Below are 12,777 nucleotides of genomic sequence, written 5' to 3'. Positions count from 1 at the left end.
AGCGCAAGGGGGAAACGCGAATGGAACGGAGGTGTGCGTATATATTATAGGGGTGGAAGGTACACCCACGGAACTGAGGCGGGTGAATAAAATCGATTGTGGAAAGTGCAACGCGCGAAGTGAAATGTAAAAAATAAGATGTATCCATATATGTATGTCTGTATGCATACAGGGGATACACAGGCGTATGAAAGTTTCAACGACGGAAAGAAGTAAGTAAGGAAGAAAGGAAGTAAAGAAGGGAGGAACGGAGGCTCCATTACGTATGTATCTGGGATGTAGAGGAGAAGAAGAGAGATATTGGGGGAGAGGGAGGAAAAGAGAAGCCGTTAAAGGAACCTTTCGTTCCTCCTTTGCAGGGCGGTGTTAGGTTCTCACCGTCGCGTAGCGTCGAGGACGAGAGGATATTATTAAATGGAAAGAAAAAGAAGCCAAGAAGAAAAAAGGACACGTATAGTAGGTGTGCGAGAAAGAAGAAAAATATTAATGTATGGGTGCTTCGATTGAATCCGCTCGCACGTATACGTATAGTCGATAGAAAATCAGTTCAAGAAATCACGGGTTTCCCTTTAGGGCCTGAATCGTTCCCTTCCAAACTCTCTGCACGATCATTAATTCGTCAGGAGCTTGCATCCTGACTATTATTATACCGCGCAGGACATTGCAGTTCTCAAATTGCCTTGAATCGCGTTTCAGGCACGATGTTTTGTTACTTTTCTTTTTTTTTTTATGATTCTTTTAATATAATTTTCAAATACTCTGCGATTCTTGTCTACATGCAGCAAACTTGTATCGATCAGCTTGAATTCTCCTCTCATCTCTTTATTCTTGCCGAGCGTCTTGTCTTTCAGAGTTTCTCTTACGTTTCGATGGATGAATCATATTATAAGGGCATCTGTTACAGTTTAGTGCGATAATTTCAGGGTTTAAAATATCCATATCGATATTTCGACTAGTAGATTTTATCACCGTTAATAATAATTAAAAAAAAAAAAAACAACGAACGAGGGTATTTTTTTGAATGATTCAGACTACGCGGTATCGACAATCATAATCACACTAAATAATTATATTTGTAAATTCTCTCGTAATTCGAACAGTGTGTAAGCCGTTATTGTAACAATACATATCGTACTGTAATTTCCGACTGCTTAACCATAAGAAATGAAATTTTTCCCATTGTGCAGGGTACGTAATAAATATTTCCCCTTGCTGTTATAATTATTATTTTTTCCCTCCTCCGTACGGGAAAACCGTTACATACCGGCATGTCTACAGGTAGCGATGTGTTACATGCACACGTTATACGAAGAAGAAATTTACTTTCAGGGGGTGTACCGACACACCGAAGCACGAAGAAACGAGGATGTAGGATACATACACGTATACGCCGTTACGGAGGTGCAGGCAGGGGAATGAAGGGGGCAGAGGATTGGGGCTTGCCTATTCCCGAGGGGTTTCGAATCAATCGATAGGGAAATATCGGCATAGGGGTGAGTTAGAGAAGAAGACGCTGGCTGCCTGAAAGCGCGGGGTGGATGCGGTGTATATACATACATATACATATATATGTATATATAGGGCATGGGGATGCATAAGGGGTGGCATTAGTCGAGGCAACGGCGTCGCCGGTTGCTCTGGGCTCTCTGTCCTCTCCTCTCCTCTCCTCCGCTTTCCACGAAGAAACTTTTTGTTCGCGAAGAAGAAGGAGTGAAGAAAGAAGAGGAAGAAGAAGAAGCTGGCGGAGGCAAGGGTGGAAAACGAAAAAGATTTTTTTCTTCGCGCCCTTCTCCCGTCCCCCTCCTCTTGTTTCGTTCATTATTTTCTTTCCGTTTCCCTTCGTCTCTAATTCTTCATTCTGTACATCATAACTCGGCTCTTCGCTCGCCCCAACTTATCCTCCCGCCACCGAATTCGTCGCATCAATATTTGTTCATTTCCGCTGCAATCGCGCGCATCCTGTTACACGAGAACGTGATTGTTTAATTTCAACTTTCAACTTTTATTTTTCTATCTTCTGGTTCGTATTCTTCCTCTTCTTCTTGTATCTTGCAACGGATTAAATTACACCTAATTATAACGTTCTTTGAAATTCATTTCAATCCTCAACGATTCTCTTTCTCTTTTTTATTCCCTCTAATCGTACCTCAACATGTCGTACATTCGTTTTCCATTTCCGATATTTATTTCTAGCGTTCTCTACTTATCCATGCCGCTTCGTCACTAACTCTGCTAATATTTGAAAACCGCTTAGATCCTTATCCCGTTGCTCTTGATAGCGATGTAAACTAATTACATTTATTTTATTTTCTGACTTTGGCTTACGCAAAATATTTTATTTTCAAAATTTTCTATTTTATTCGTTATTATTTTGTACCTTACTTTAAATCATTCTACCGTTCGGAATTGATTTAATTATATTACAAGGTTTGTTTTATTATCATGATTTGCTTAATCACAACGTGTGCTACATTTTATCTGCTACGATTACATCATTTCTATACATTTCTTTTTTCCCTTTGCCTCTTTGCGTTTGAACCATGGCATATATATACCCATCAGTTAGTCGATCAATCGATCTTTCAACCTCTTTCAAACATTTCTATTCCTGATAAAGTTCCCTCCGCTTTGAGGATTTCCGAGACAGGAAGTTAGGCAGAGTCTGTCGTGTTCACCTATTCGATTTTACTTCTCCCTTTGCTGTCTTTCTTCACGGATTTTACATTCGTCCTTAATTTCAAGATTCGAAAAAGAATTAAGGAAAGCATGCGACTCTCCTCGCGTGGGTGTAGAAGTGCGGCGAGGGAAGGAGGGGGAGGATTCTTAGGGCATGGAAGGATGACGTACAGGTGTGCATATGTATATACATATATGTATATACATACATATACATATATACATATATATGTACACGTACGTGGAGAGAATTCACCACATACGAAGCAGATACGGGGACAACGGGGACTGACTTCTTTTACCCATAAATACGGATTTAGTCACGCGGTTTACGAGCTGAAACGGACCGGGCGTCGCCTCCGCCTCGCGCGCCTAAATTATTAAAGTCGTAAACGATCAGGATCATCGTCGTTAAAGGTCGGGCGCGGCGGCCCTCGAATGAGAAAAGCAAAAAAGTGGACTTTGAGGAAAGAAAAAAACAAACAACAACAAGAAAACTAAAAATTAAGGCGTTCATTTTTTAGCCCTCGTGATCGAGCTCAGCTGCACAGGGAAAACGAAATAAATTCTCGCTAGAATCAGCCTCGTCTTGATTCAAAAAGTATGGGATATGAGAATAGAAACTTTGGGTATAAATTAGACTGTTTCAGATTTGAGCATATATTTTTTTCCTTTTTTTTTTTTTTTTCTTCTCGTCAAAGTCTAAACGTTAGTTCTTCGCCCAAGTAAAAATTCTCTTGAAGTATTGGAGTTTTGGTTCAATTTAGAAAAGGGCGTCATTACTCCATGTCAATCTTTACTATTCAAATAACGAGTAAAAAAGTATACTCGGTCCAATTTCTTGGTGAAATTTCACAATAAATATCAATAATAACGTGTTCGATTTCTTGGATCTTGAAAGATTGATTTCAGTCCGTAATTTTTTTCAAAAGTTACAAAAAGTTATAATTCTTCCTGATATTTCACTTCTGGCTGCTCCGTCGTAAGAATAAACAATCGTTACGTTTAAAGATAAATTAACTATCCACAGAATTATATCCGAATGACGTCGTATTTAAAATTACTTATAAAAATTCTGCGAAGAAACTTGAGTGAATAAGATTTCTTAAATGTGATCCGAATGAGAAAAAGTCACATGGAACGAGGCATACGTTAAACTTTACGTAATATTTCTGTAATTCGTGAGGATTTCTCGAACGGTAAAAACAAATGTTTAGACCTCAATTTTCAGCCGTATAATATCAGATGTGTATGTAATTTAGTTACTCACCGATAGGGAAAACGGCAGACGACTAGGTCTACTCCTTTCCTACGACCTGAAACATACGAAAAGATTTAGGAGACGAGAATCGGTGTGACAAGTGACAAGGTTTATATTTGTATTACAGCTATATTCGTTATGGGTAAACTTTTACAGACTGGCTCGAACGCGTGTGAATAAATTGGGCAGGGCATACTTCATGACTGGAAAAATGATTTATCCAAGAACGCAGGACGGGTCCAACTAGTCGTGGAGAATTCATTAGTTTACTCACGCTAGAATGAATCTTAATAAGCGTGCGGCTATCGGTAATTACGAGCGACGAGGAGGAAAGTTCGTCAGGCTTAGTTTGAACGATAAAAATTGATAAAAATTAGAATATCGGGAAAACGGAGAACGGAAGGAATGTACAAATACTTGACGTGCGACATTTTTTTAACTTGGACAGGATTAATGAAACTATGCAAAAAGAAAAGAAAAAACAAGATCCGATTTTTTATAGACTCACCAAAAAACATCCTCACTGATTTTGATAAAATAAAAAAAAAAAACGTAATTCAATAAGAACTTCATTCACGAAAACGAGAAATTCCATATACTCGATTCACCTATTAGCCACATTTTATTAAGCATAAAACAGGATTCGTTTGATCGAAATCAGGTTTTTTATCGTGTCTAATAAATTTATTTCAATCAAAGCATTACCGAGATTTAATTTAATTAAATATTTTGTTCGACAAACTAAACGACTAATCAGGATTATGCAAATGACCTAAATTTTCTGAGTTGATCGAATCTTTATTACGGTTTTTATCCGGCCAATCGATCATTTAACAGGATAACCTGATATTGCGTGGGCCAGACAGTGTATTTGGATGGGTTTAAAAAACCATTTAAATCGGCTGTCATTTAATGGTCGAAAATAATAAATGTCCTATAATCGACTAAAATCAGAAATACATATGCACGAATTTAAATACACATTTTTCAGATCTAGATGGTCCTCGTTCATACTATAAATATTGCTTAGAATGTCCAACTTTACGACGCGTAAAAGAAGACAGGACTTCAGTCAAGTAAGATAGCTTCTCGTATTAACCATGGTAAAACTGATTAGCGATGCGATCCAAGTTGAAACGAGAAAGAAAGAAATCGTTCAGATTCAAATTTCAGATTACGTGTGTTTCGAAGTTCCAAAAATCCATTTTTACATATTTTTTTTCGTCTAATAGTACAAGATATCAAGAATATTTTCCCAATGTTTCAGACCAATTGGAGTGAAAGCCTAGGAGAGAACGCCTTTGGAAATTCCTCTTATTAAGCTCGATCGACTTCAAAAACTATATCTTTGAAGTGGGTGGTCACGATTTCTCAAAAACGAACGCGCCGATCTTATTGAAACTTTACACTCTCCTTCCAAATAGTATTGCCTAGTAATTGAACTGTGGATTTTCTTTTCCTCGATCACAACTTATTTTACAAAGCAATACGTGATGTAAGTTTTACCGAAAATCGTACTTTTTTGTACACAACTCTGCCAAAAATTCATATTTCAATTGAAAAAAAAAATCCTTCGTTCAATCACAAGCTATGCTCATCTACCAACACAAAATATCTGGTTTTTTCATTTCGTACGAAGCTGTCACGAGTAATCGTGGCCACCGCTAGGATACTATCCTGAATTTTCAAAAATTTTCAATGAAAATTTCACCAAATATCGTTCAAACGTTGTTCTTTTACACGCAGAACAGTACGAATAAACGAATCCCTTTATCATATCACCGACAAAAAAATTCTACAAAATATACTCTCTCTTCCCGCCTTCCAAACCCACGCGACCTCTTAATGGAGTGCAAAAATACACGAAGATCTGTATTAATCGCGTGTAAGAACCGTTCGACGACGCAGCGTCGAGACTCTAAGCTCGCGTCGGCTGGGAATTGACAGTCGAATCACACGGGTAAGCATAGTAGAGAATTACACGAATAGAGTATGTTTGCATGTAGGTACAGTGGAAGAGATTTCATCCGGTGAGCCAACGTCAACTCGAGAGTTCGTCGCTCGGTTAAAAATGCAAATCGAAGTGCCCAGACTTTGACCTTGCCTCGCCTCGTCTCTCGCCTCTCGTCTCTCGTCTCTCGTCTCTCTTCTCTCGTTTCTCGTCTCTCGTCTCTCGTCACTCGTCTCGTTTTCCTTGGGACCGATGGACAAGCCGTGATTAATTGTCCTATTATATTACACCGCGAGGTCCTTGCTGCTGCCGCAGAGAACGAACGAACGAACGAACGAACGAACGGTCCCGTCTTACCTACTTCATACCGTTACTGCAACGGGTGGGTGGCTCGATAGGAAGGCGGGTATAATTACCTGTGACGATACTCGGCACGTACGGATAAACCGCGATTCGAGTTTAGCTGGTTACCTACCGATCCGCTGATTTTGACATCCGCAAATTTATCCGCGTGTAATATGCAGAACAACTCGGAAATATTCCCGTTAAAATAAAGGATGAAAAATAAAGAAGCACCTTCGCGCGGAAGAAAGAAAAATATTCCTTCGTTTATACTGCACGCAGAGAAGCCTCGTGTTTATTGCTGTTTTGCCAAAGGCGGAAAAATAATTCATGCCGATACGTTAATGTACGGCGTAAAAAACGTATGACTGCTAAAGTTATTGAACTTTTATCCGTTGTAGGTACCTAATAAGTGTTTAAACTCAGTTACGAGAGTATTTAAGTAATTTTGTGACTGTTGTATCGAAATACCATTATATGTCGTACTGCGGTGAGGAATTTTTGCTTTACGATATTCTGTACGGCTTTACGAAAATTTGTCGATTTTGTGATAAGATATGATTAAAAAGCAGAGTATAATGATTTCAATATTTTCATGAATTAACAAAAAACCATGTATAAATCTTCATTCTTGTTTACTGATAAAATATTCTGACGACGATACGCGTGATAAAATTCACCAGCTAAAATTTCGTACCATCTTAGACAGAGTGATTTTTCAAGAATAAGCAAACGTACAAATCGAGGAGCTCGTTGAAATCGCAATTCGATTTTGTTAACAATCGCTCAAAAACTGGTTGAAATTAGTTTTAAATCGCTTGGATTGCTCAAAACAACTTTAGAATAGTTTCAAACTGTTTGAAATTAATTTCAACAAAACCGTTTGTTATCGCTTAGGACCTGCTTGAAACCACTTGAAACCTCTTAGAACTCATTTCAAACTGTTTAAAATATTTTGAAGAAGTCTTAAAACCACTGAATATAATTTTGCAACTATTTTGAACCTTTCAAAATCAGTTTCAAATCATTTTCAATCATTTTAAAACCACTTGAGATCATTGAAAACTTTTTAAACTTCGTTCGAAATAACTCGGAATAATTTTCAAACCGTTCGAAATCAATTCTAATCGATTATTATCAAACTATCAGTGAGTGAATAAACATTTTGGCAATTCAAGAAATTGTTAATCATATATACAGCTATCCTGCAATAATAATGATAATAATAATAATAAAAACCGGGAATGAAAAAAAAACCGTTTCACCGTATGACGTGTAGAACAACAAAGTATGGTGAACAGTAAAGTACAGAATCAAGAAAAGCAGCGAGACAAAAAAGGGCGAAAAGAACAATGAAAAAAATATGTATGACCAACGATGCAAACCGATTTGAGAAGAGAGAGAGAGAGAGAGAGAGAGAGAGAGAGAGAGAGAGAGAGAGAAAGAGGTAAGAAGGATAATGCCGAGGGAAGGCGTGAAGTCCGGATCATGATCGCATCGTCCGTTGGTGGTCGATTGAAAATATTCCATGTTATAAATTGAATAGCAGCGCGACGAAATCAGTTAAACCAAGGGAGATGAAGGGGGCGGGCGGGGGAGTGGGGGGGGGGGGGGGGGGGGATTACGAAAGTGGGGACCTCGCCTTACGGTCTTTTCCAGACCGGGGACAGGATGCCCGGACCCCGAAGGCACGACAGCGACGGGGGGCAGTCATTTGTTGCTGTTTATTAATTCCTGGCAAGGCGAGGCGCGAGAGACAACCGTGTCTTCGAACCTTCGGTTTTACTCCGCGCCCACGCGCTGCCACCCCCTCCTTCCCCATTCTTCGTACTTTCTCTCTTTCTCTATTTTTCTCCGTAAGAAACAGAAACGAAAAAAAGAAAAATCTCAATCTCTCTTTCCCTCTCTTTCTCTCTCTCCCCCACTCTCTCTCTCTCTCGGTCCGTCTTTCTTTCTCTCAAGAATGCTTCTGATATTTCTCTCCTCTTCTAACTGCACCGCCTACCTGTAACACGTTTGGGCATTCAGGAACACACACGCGGTTTATATACTCAGGTATTGTGTTCCGTAGGTGTAACATCCTCTACTGAAATTTAGCCGGTTCGGACCCTCGACACCAATTTTGTCTCGCGAAGAGATGGAAAACATGAAAAATTACTTCACGACTCTCGTGACGCAGAGAAGTGGAATGTTATAGGTGAAACGAAAGTGCGAAAAATTTACAGTGGTTGGAGTAATTAGTTCCAGATACTCGAGTGTAGCCAGTTGAATGAGGTTGAAGATCGTGACGTTGATTTAACGATGCATTTTTAGGATATATCGTTATTTCGCAACTTCAGAGCTGTCCGAAATTCAGTGGTAGCGAAACATTTTACTTTTAAATCAATATTTTAAAGAATAAACTTATTTAATGTCACTTTTTTCTATGTTTCGTTACGTTAACGTAGTCAACTTCAAACTCGTATGATTAACTAGAATCAGCATTACGGGATCAGAGTAAAAAGTCTTATGAGAGAATCTACAATATCGTTCGTCTATATATGCCTGAAATACGGAAATATCGATCTATTATCGAAACGATTCATGCTGAGGAACTGTCTGAAATGCAATAAGCCGTAATAAAACAGGACAAGCTCAGATTTCGAAATATTAGTTTCTTTAAAATTATTGTAGAATTAAGAAAATAGTGATTTTTTCCCCAATGGTTCGTTACGGCAACGTAACTAACTTCATCCTCATCATTATCGATGGAATCGCAGCAATGAAAAGAAGAAAACCGATATTTCGATCACCCGCACAGTTTTTTGACCGTATGAAATTTAAATTCCCCAACACTTCCCCGATTTCCCCTGTCCAAATTGGAAATGTGTGAAACGAAATGAGCTTCGAGTTGAGCGAGCTTTTCGTTCTCCAGCTGCATCTCCAGGTCTACAGGCACACTTTTTCTCTTTCTCTTATTTTGACATGCTGCAGTCTCTTTTATTTCATTTAGTCTTATTTCTATCTCGCTCCGTATAGCCGTTGTAGAAAATGATTCTGGCACGGGCTAAGAGATGTAAATTTATGAAGGCCCGAGAGGCCTCCGTATCACGCTCCCTCCTCTACTCATACACGGATATAACACGACGAATGCATGCACGCATTGTTATGCTAACAATGAATTAATTATTCGCTGATTAATTATACGTCCATGCATATAATAATATGCGTGTATATGTCACGGAGAAATTTTCATTCGACGCGATCGCAGCGACAGGTAAATGCATTAATTACTTTTGTATAAAACTCGACGAATGCAGCCTTGTTTCTCTCTTTATTCTTCGTCCTTGGTTTGAAAAAGAGCAATCAAATCAGAAAAATAAGGAAAAGAAGGATTGCGAAATAAAAAACCTGTACATTGCAGTGACAGAGAATTGTATTTCAAGATCGAAAAATTCTCATCACTCCTCTCCGTTTCTTATCGCAATTGTTATTTTCTTTAATTTTTCCTTCTTTATTCCTTGTCGATTCAATATCTCCATGCGCGTTTCGTCGACAAAATATTGACGATGAAAGAGTGGTGAGAAAATGGGGAGAAATAGTTATGTTGTGTAACAAGGAGCCAAACTCGGTCTTTTCGGACTGAGCGACAGTTTGCAATATCAGTAGTAGGTGAGCTAAAGACGAATATTGCAAATACGCGAAACGAAAAAACCATTGCCTCCTTGTTGCACACGATTCCTTACGTAACAAGAGTTACGCGTTTTGTCACGAAGCAGGAAATTGAGGCTAAGGGCTCGCGTAATGTCAGATTTCTTCGCGACTGCGCATGCGCGCAACTTGAAATCGGTCTTTTCAGTACACCGCGCATGCGCATTCGCAGCCTCGCTCGAGCGTCACAGAAACGGGTACCTTGCGCACGGAAAAGACGCATGGAAAAACGCGTAACACATGCTCGCGTTTCAAGAAATAATATGATGAGAATACATGTGTGTAAAAAATAGGAAAAAAAAAAAACCCGAAGGAAAGAAAACAAGAGACGAAAAAAATTACACGTGTGGCCTCGAAGTTTCTGTGTATTATATCTATCTCCGTAGTCCGAGCTGACAAGGAGTCGTCGAGCAATTAATTAATTAGCACTTCGAATCCGAGGATGGTATAAGAGATATATAACGTATAACCTATAGCCGCGAAGACTCGCGTTCATGCGCCGTTTACGTAGGCGTATAATATAATCGAATGGAACTTTGGGACAAAGTCATTAGGAAATCGTACGGATAACTATTGCATGTGTGTGTTATATCTGTAATATACACGTACCAACCGTACCACACGTTTGACACACACTAGAATTGAAGGCACGTAAAAAACATCAACTATACGTAGCGATAAACATTCGGCAGCGTTACACGACGAGTGGGTTTAATGCCGTATTTGTTTATGTTTATGTGTAAGTTTAACCATGGTTATATTATATTATTATAGACAGCCGATATCACCTATCAGATGGAATTACGATCCTGTACAGCTGTGCGCGTTTACTTAAATTTTGTGATCTTACTTACAATGAGGATGTGGAGGAAGAAGAAGAGAATCTAATCGTAAGAAAGAGGAAAAGAGGATTTACATAACTATGAATAAGCGTATTATTGTATCTTCGCGTGATTTATACATCATAATTTTCTCACGTTGATTTTGTCTTTGCGTTAATCACGCTTTGTCGTTCTACGTTCATCACGTACATGCGCATGTGTAATGTGTATACGTACAGCGGGTTACACATCCGCACGTTAATTTCAATCAGTGTACGTCAAATTCAAAGAACTGCAGTCAGGCTCAGGATGATTTGTATAATTATTAATTAAACGGTTGCGTAAAGTAATCAACGTGAATAAAGGCACGAACCGCGCAACTCGGATGATTGGTAAACTCACAATGGTAGGTATAACATACATCGGTCTCTCATCGACTAATTACGTCGCCGCAGCATCTCATCGCCGTATTTAAATATGAGCCGATTCGGTGAGGCAAGGAAAACAAAAAATACGAACTTTGTCGAGAAGCGATGAAAAAAAAAAAAGAAAAGAAAAGAAAAGAAAAGAAAAAAAAAAACAACAACGAACGAAATTTTTAACGATAATTAATTATTGACCGAAAAAATGCCACTACGAAATTTTGTACACGTCAGGTACAGGTACGTCGAACACGTACACGTACGAATACACACACGGCTCAGAAGCATTATATACGCAATACGTGATCGTGGGACGCGAGTCTTTGCATTGCGTCACGGACGGGCGCGTTAATCTCGCGCTATTCGTTAATTAGTCATTAATAACAAACAGACTGACTCACTATAGTTAGGTATATAGTTATATGCCGTCTGAGGCGCACGTACAACGCATTACCAGAGGGATAATTACGAATGCAAATTTTTGCTGGTGATAGAAAACAAAAGAGGTAGAGAACTACGGGAAGAGGAATTTGAAAATAAATTTAATATTAGACAAAACAATCACGTTCCTCTTCTTTTCGACTGGGAAAAAAAAATTCACCGGCCCGTTTGTGAATAGTGAATTTTTTACAATACTGACTCATGGGTTTCGTTTGTCTTTGACAACGCTTTTTTTTTTCTCTCGTACGCAGCGTTGAGTACGTGTTTGATATACATATAATTTATCGTATCTGTTCGTGTAACATTTTGCAATCTCGATAAACTTTCGCCTCCGTTATCACAAATAGACAAATTTGTAGCCGGAGTAAAGATTGAGAAAAAAATACACAAATTGTATTCAATCTGCTTTTCGGATAAAAATTTTACCAATATTTATTTCGTCTCCTGAAAATTTCCACGACAGATATAGTATTATAGCAATTGTTTCTCGTTTTCTGATTCGCGAGTTAGTGAAAAATTTCACATCAAATTGCGTAGAGTAGTCGGTGAAAATTTGTCTTATTCAGATTAAAATTCGTATAAATTTTTTCCAAGCTCGAGTAAGATTTGACCTTTCCAGTACAACGGATTTCAAATTGAACGAAATCTGCGTAATACATTCAACACTAATGCATGCACATACAAGTATATAAGTGTCTGTATATATAAAATAAAAAAATTTTCATCATTTTGAAAACGAATATCTATATACAAGAATTGTATCGTATCCGCAAAATAGCGGATTATAATTTATAACCATCGAAAAATAACACGAATCAAATGTTTCACTTGCACGAACAAAACGATTTAAGAAAAAAAAAAAAAAAAAAAATTCTCATCCGTCTGCATCTAAGCGAAAGACGTGAATGTTCTCGCGCTACAATTGTTGAAGGAGGCGGCGAGGGGGTGATAATTATCAAAATATCTACCTATGACGCAACGATGGAGACGTGTAACGCAAACGCAGAGGACGCGTATGACGAGGCATGCGAGGCTTGGATGAAGGATGGAGAAGGAAGAGGAGGAGGTGGAGGAGGAGGAAGAGGAGGTGGAGGATGGGGGTAGTTTTGAGGGCACACACACTGGCCGTCGTCTGCACTTGAAAGACGCGACGGGGCTTGTACGTCGACGAAA

General features: G+C 38.8%; 1 protein-coding gene across 5 annotated transcripts in view; it reads right to left on the bottom strand.

The window, feature by feature from the left end:
* Window positions 1–12,777, bottom strand: part of LOC124300045 (zinc finger homeobox protein 3) — a 207,356-nt gene that overhangs the window by 145,312 nt on the left and 49,267 nt on the right. For all 5 annotated transcript variants that reach the window (XM_046753666.1, XM_046753664.1, XM_046753663.1 and 2 more), the window contains exon 2: window positions 3,947–3,992. The gene's annotated coding sequence lies outside the window, so the exon portion shown is untranslated. The remainder of the gene's footprint in view (window positions 1–3,946; window positions 3,993–12,777) is intronic.

The sequence above is a fragment of the Neodiprion virginianus genome, chromosome 3, assembly GCF_021901495.1.
Source record: "Neodiprion virginianus isolate iyNeoVirg1 chromosome 3, iyNeoVirg1.1, whole genome shotgun sequence".
Lineage (NCBI taxonomy): Eukaryota > Metazoa > Arthropoda > Insecta > Hymenoptera > Diprionidae > Neodiprion > Neodiprion virginianus.
Note: the sequence above shows the minus strand (reverse complement) of the source record. Positions and strands in the feature narration are given on the sequence as shown.